This window comes from Ursus maritimus, unplaced genomic scaffold (assembly GCF_017311325.1).
Source record: "Ursus maritimus isolate PB19 unplaced genomic scaffold, ASM1731132v1 scaffold_5, whole genome shotgun sequence".
Lineage (NCBI taxonomy): Eukaryota > Metazoa > Chordata > Mammalia > Carnivora > Ursidae > Ursus > Ursus maritimus.
This window is the reverse complement of record NW_024426663.1, coordinates 19535318-19541317: the sequence shown is the minus strand read 5'-3', so window position 1 is coordinate 19541317 and position 6000 is coordinate 19535318. Positions and strand designations below refer to the sequence as shown.

The following is a 6000-nucleotide window of genomic DNA, read 5'->3' as shown; positions in this document are numbered from 1 at the left end:
GAGGAGAAACGGGTTGGAGGATGGGTGAACTAGATGAAGGGGGTTAAGAGCACCCTTATGGTGATGAACAATGAGTAATATATAGAATTGTTGAATCATTACATGATCACTGTACACCTAAAACTAATATAACACCATATGTTAATTATACTTCAATTAAAAAATAATTTAAAAAAAGATGACACACCTACACACAAAAGTAAATGGAAAACTATACAACCATTTAAGAAATGACTATACATTACAAATCAAAAAGCTCTTATATGCAATACTGCCTTTTAAAACAGACACATGGGAAGTAAAATCATAATCAGAATACCAAGTTATTAACTTACAGTGAGAAATACATTTACTTCAGCAATCAGAATTCTCTTGTCCAGATAACCAATTATTTCCCTAAAAGAAAACCAAATAATAATTAAAAGCTTGCTCAATGAGTATGGAACTAGAACAAGAGAATTCAGTTAGCTAAATCAATGTTTAATGGCATTAGGATAAGAGAACCTTATGTCTCCATTTGTAGATAAAGGAGATGGTCTTGAGTACACGAAGGTTGTTGTTAACTACAACTCACTGTAGTCTTTCCCTCAGAAATTATGGTTTACTAAATGGGAACAAACAACATCAAAGCCTTTTAGCCAAGGAAGGCTCCCTCCCTTGGGAAAACTGCATGGACATCCAAAGTTTATCTCTGTGACTTTCCTTTCCCTAAACATCACAGCCAAATACTACCCTTATTGTTACACAAATTCTTTCATTAATACCTTCATTCACAAATAGAGTTTCCTACAGTGTATCTTTGAAGCAACTTGGCATTCCCAGTTTTGATGCAGTTATACAAAAATTTTAGTTTAGAAGGCAAGGGGAGGATGGTAGCAGAGTAGGACGACTCTAGGCTTGACCTGTCCCACGAATACAGCTAGATAACCATCGAATCATCCTAAATACTCCAGAAATCAGTCTGAAGACTGGCAGAACAAACTCCACAACTAAAGGTACAGAGAGGTCATACTGAAGAAGGTAGGAAGTGTGGAGACAAATGGATCATAGCTGCTGTGGTGGGGAGGGAGCCATGCTCACAGAGAAGGGAAAGAGACAGACTAGCACAGAGGGGAGTGCATGGGAAAATGAATCCTCATAGCAATTAGCTTGGAAAGTGAGAGGAATGAATTTTCTAAGTTCTTGCAACCAGAGGCATTTAAAGCCTGTAGTTTTAAAGGTCAGTGTGCTTGGCTCTGGGAGAGCTGGGAAGACCTGGGGGCTGCTCTTAGAGAAAAGGCAGGGCAAACAGCCTGCAGACATAAAGCATGGAGACCATGATCTGAAGAGTGCCAGGGGCACACAGTGGGGAGGTTAGCTCCTTATCTCAGAGTATGTCCCAGACAGGCGGTGTTCACAGAGAGACCCCCTCCAGGAACAAAGGAACTGGCAGGTGCCATTTCCCTCTCCTGCCCCTCAGTATTAGTGGAAATACTGTGGAAAGACCTGTGGAAATCAGTGCAACACCAATACTCCCTACCTAACTTGCTTAGACCAAACCCCCCATCCCCACACTCTGGAAGAACCACCCTTCCTACTCACACTTGTCTCAGTCTCAGCACAGCAAGCCCCCTCCCCCAGAAGACCAGCCCAGACACTCCTGTGTCTCCTGAACCAGGAGTTTTACAAGGCCTCGATTCTGGTGGCAGCAGCAACAGGTCTCATTTCACAATAAGACCTAGTTTAACACCTAGTTAAAATGCACCACATTCAGGCCAGGGACCAAACACTGCCCACAACAGGCAAAGAGAGCCTCTGCAGATGACTTGCCTAAGGATAAAGCACCCAGGACGCAATAGCAGATTGCAAGCAGCACACATTAAAGACCCTCTGGAAGTGCCAGGCCCTGGGGAACAAGGGATACTACATGGCAGGGCACCACAGGACCTTTCCTTCACAAGGCCATTACCCTCAAAAGAATAGATGTAGCTGACTTTCCTAATATATAGAAAAGGCACAGAGACTTAGACAAAATGAGAAAACAGAAGAATTTGTCCCAAATAAAAGAATAGGACAAGGCTGAAGCCAGAAAGCTAAGCAAAACAGATATAAGTAACATGCCTGGTAGAGAATTTAAAGCAATGATCATAAGGAATACTTGGTAGACTTGAGAAAAGAGTGGAAGACATGAGTAAGATCCTTAACACAGAGATAAGGAATTACACAGCAGAGATAAAGGGCTCAATAAACAAAATGAGAAACATGCTTGATGGAATGAACAGCAGAGGAATGAATTAGTGACCTAGCAGACAGAGCAATAGAAAATAATAAAGCTGAACAAGAGAGAGAAAAGAACTGTGTGAAACAAAAATAGACTAAAGGAACTCAGTGACTCCATCAAACATAATAACATTCATACAACAGAAGTCCTAAAAGAAGAAAAGAGATGAAAGGAGGCAGAAAATGTATTTGAAGAAATAATCACTGAAAATTTCCCTAATCGGGGGAAGGAAACAGATATCCAGATCCAGAAGGCACAGAGGACTCCCATCAAAATCAACAAAAGCAGACATATTGTAATTAAAATGGAAAAATAATAGTGACAAAGAAAAAAATTTAAAAGCAGCAAGACAAAAGAAGACAGAAACTTACAAGGGAAAAATGCATAAGGCTAGCAGGAGATTTTTCAACAGAAACTTTGCAAGCCAGAAGAGAGTGACACGATATATTCAAAATGCTAAATGAGAAAAATGTGCAGCCAAGAATACTATATCCAGCAAGGTTATTACTCAGAATAGAAGGAGAGACAAAGAGTCTCCCAGACAAACAAAAACTAAAGGAGCTCTTGACCACTAAACCAGTCATGCAAGAAATATTAAAGAAGACTCTCTGAGTGGAAAGGAAAGACCAAAAATGTCAGTATGAAGCTAGGACACAGAAAAGCAGTAAAAATGAATATTTCTGTAAAAAATCAGTCAAGGAACTCACGAAATAAAAGGATGCAAAATATGACATCATATACCTAGGGGAAGAGTAAACAATGGGTTGAAACTTAAATTACCATCAACATAATATAGATTATTATGTGCAGAAAATTTATATACAAACCTAATGGTAACCACAAATCAAAAACCATTAATAAATTTTCAAAACGTAAAGACAAAGAAATCCAAATATATCACTAAAGAAAATCAGCAAACCATTAAAGAGAAAAAGACAAGAAAGGATCAGAGAAAGTCTTCAGAAACAACCCCAAAACAAGTAATAAAATAGCAATAAATACATATCTATCAATAATTCCTTTGAATATAAATGGACTAAATGCTCCAATCAAAAGACACAGGGTGACAGAATGAATGAAAGAACAAGACCCATCTGTATGTGGCCTACAAGAGACTCATTTTAGACCTAAAGACACATGCAGATTGAAAGTGAGGGGATGGAGAAACATTTATCGTGCAAGTGGATGTCAAAATGAAGCCAAGGTAGCAATACTTATATTGGACAAGATAGACTTTATAACAAGAGACAAAGAAGGATATTATATAATAATTAAAGGGGACAATCCAAAAAGAAGATAGAACAATTATAAATATTTATGCACCCAACATAGGAGCACCTAAATACATACAACAGTTAATAACAACCATAAATGAACTAATCACCCCACTGACATCAATGAATATATCATCTAAACAGAAAATCAAAAAGGAAACAGTGGCTTTGAATGACACACTGAACCAGATGGATTTAACAGATATATTCAGAACATTCCATCCTAAACAGCAGAATATATACTATTTTCAAGTGCACACAGAACATTCTCCAGAATAGATCACATATTAGGCCACAAAACAAGCCTCAACAAAGTTAAAAAGATCGGAGTCATACCATGCATCTTTTCTGAACACAACACTAAGAAAATAGAAGTCAACCATTAGGGGAAAAAAAAAACTAGAAAGACCATAAATACATGGAGGTTAAACAACATGCTACTAAACAATGAATTGGTTAACGAGGAAATAAAAGAAAAAAGAAAACAGTGAATAGGCTAACTAGGAAATAAAAAAAAAAAGAAACCCATACATGGAAATAAATGAAAATGAAAACACAATGGTTCAAAACTTTTGGGACACAGCAAAAGCAGTTCTTAAGGGGAAGTTTTTAGCAATACAGACCTATCTCAAGAAGCAAGAAAAATCTCAAACAACCTAACCTTACACCTAAAGGAGCTAGAAAAAGAACAACAAACAAAACCTAAAAACAGCAGGAGGAAGGAAATAAGATATAAAGAGATAAAGAAAAAAATGATATATAAGAAATTGAATCAGTAATCAAAACACTCCCAACAAATGAAAGTCCAGGACCAGATAGCTTCACAGGCAAATTCTATCAAACATTCAAAGAAGAGTTAATACCTATTCTTCTCAAACTATTCCAAAATATAGAAAAGGAAGGAAAGCTTCCAAATGTATTCTTTGAGGCCAGCCTTACCCTGATATCAAAACCAGATAAAGATACCATTAAAAAAGAGAACTACAGGGGCGCCTGGGTGGCACAGCGGTTAGGCGCCTGCCTTCGGCTCAGGGCGTGATCCCGGCGTTACGGGATCGAGCCCCACATCAGGCTCCTCTGCTATGAGCCTGCTTCTTCCTCTCCCACTCCCCCTGCTTGTGTTCCCTCTCTCGCTGGCTGTCTCTATCTCTGTCAAATAAATAAATAAAATCTTTAAAAAAAAAAAAAAAAAAGAGAACTACAGGCCAATATTGCTGATGAACATAGATGCAAAAATCCTCAACAAAATACTAGCAAACTGAATCCAACAATATATTAAAAACATCATCCACCACGATCAACTGAGATTTATTCCTGGGTTTGCAAGGGTGGTTCAATATTTGCAAATCAATCAACATGATACATCACATCAATAAGAGAAAGGATAAGAACCATATGATCACTTCGACGCAGAAAAAGCATTTGCCAAAGTACAACATCCATTCATGTTAAAAACCCTCAACAAAGTAGGTTTAGAAGGAACATAACTCAACATCTAAAGGCCATATATGTAAAACCTATAGCTGATGTCAACCTTAATGGGGAAAAACTGAGAGCCCTCCCCTATGGTCAGGAATAAGACAGGATGTTCACTCTCACCACTGTTATTTAACATAGTACTGGAAATTCTAGCCACAGCAATCAGACAATAAGAAAGAAATAAAAGGCATTCATATTAGTAAGGAAAAGTCTGCACTTTTTGCAGATGACATGATACTATATACAGAAAACCCGAAAGACCCCACCAAAAAACTGCTAGAACTAATAAACGAATTCAGTAAAGTCACAGGATACAAAATCAATCTACGGAAATCTGTTGTATTTCTATATACTAATAATGAGAAAGTAGAAAGAGAAATTAAGAAAACAATCTTATTTACAGTTGCCCCAAGAATAATATGACACTTAGGAATAAACTTAACCAAAGAGGTGAAAGACCTGTACTCTGAAAACTATAAAACATTGATTAAAGAAATTGAAGGCAACACAAAGAAATTGAAAGGCATGCCATGCTCATGGATTGGTGCAACAAATATTGATAAAATCTCTATACTACCCAAAGCAAACTACTCATTTAATGCAATCCCTATCAAAATACCAGCATTTTTCATAGAGCTAGAATAAACAATCCTAAAAGTTGTACGAGAAACAAATAAACAAATCAAAAAATGGGCAGAAGATATGAACAGACACTTTTCCAATGAAGACATACAAATGGCTAACAGACACATGAAAAAATGTTCAAAATCATTAGCCATCAAGGAAATTCAAATCAAAACCACACTGAGATACCACCTTACGCCAGTTAGAATGGCAAAAATAGACAAGGCAAGAAACAACAATTGTTGGAGAGGATGTGGAGAAAGGGGATCCCTCCTACACATCACCGCCAATATTTTGATGAAATCAGATGTTTGGATGATTTCCATTTCCATTGTGACTTTCTTCAAAAACCCACCAACAAAT

General features: G+C 37.4%; 1 long non-coding RNA gene across 1 annotated transcript in view; it reads right to left on the bottom strand.

The window, feature by feature from the left end:
* Positions 1–254: 254 nt before the first annotated feature.
* Positions 255–6000, bottom strand: part of LOC103672160 — a 294440-nt gene continuing 288694 nt past the window's right edge. The window contains exon 9 of the long non-coding RNA XR_571084.2: positions 255–396. This is a non-coding gene — a long non-coding RNA (uncharacterized LOC103672160). The remainder of the gene's footprint in view (positions 397–6000) is intronic.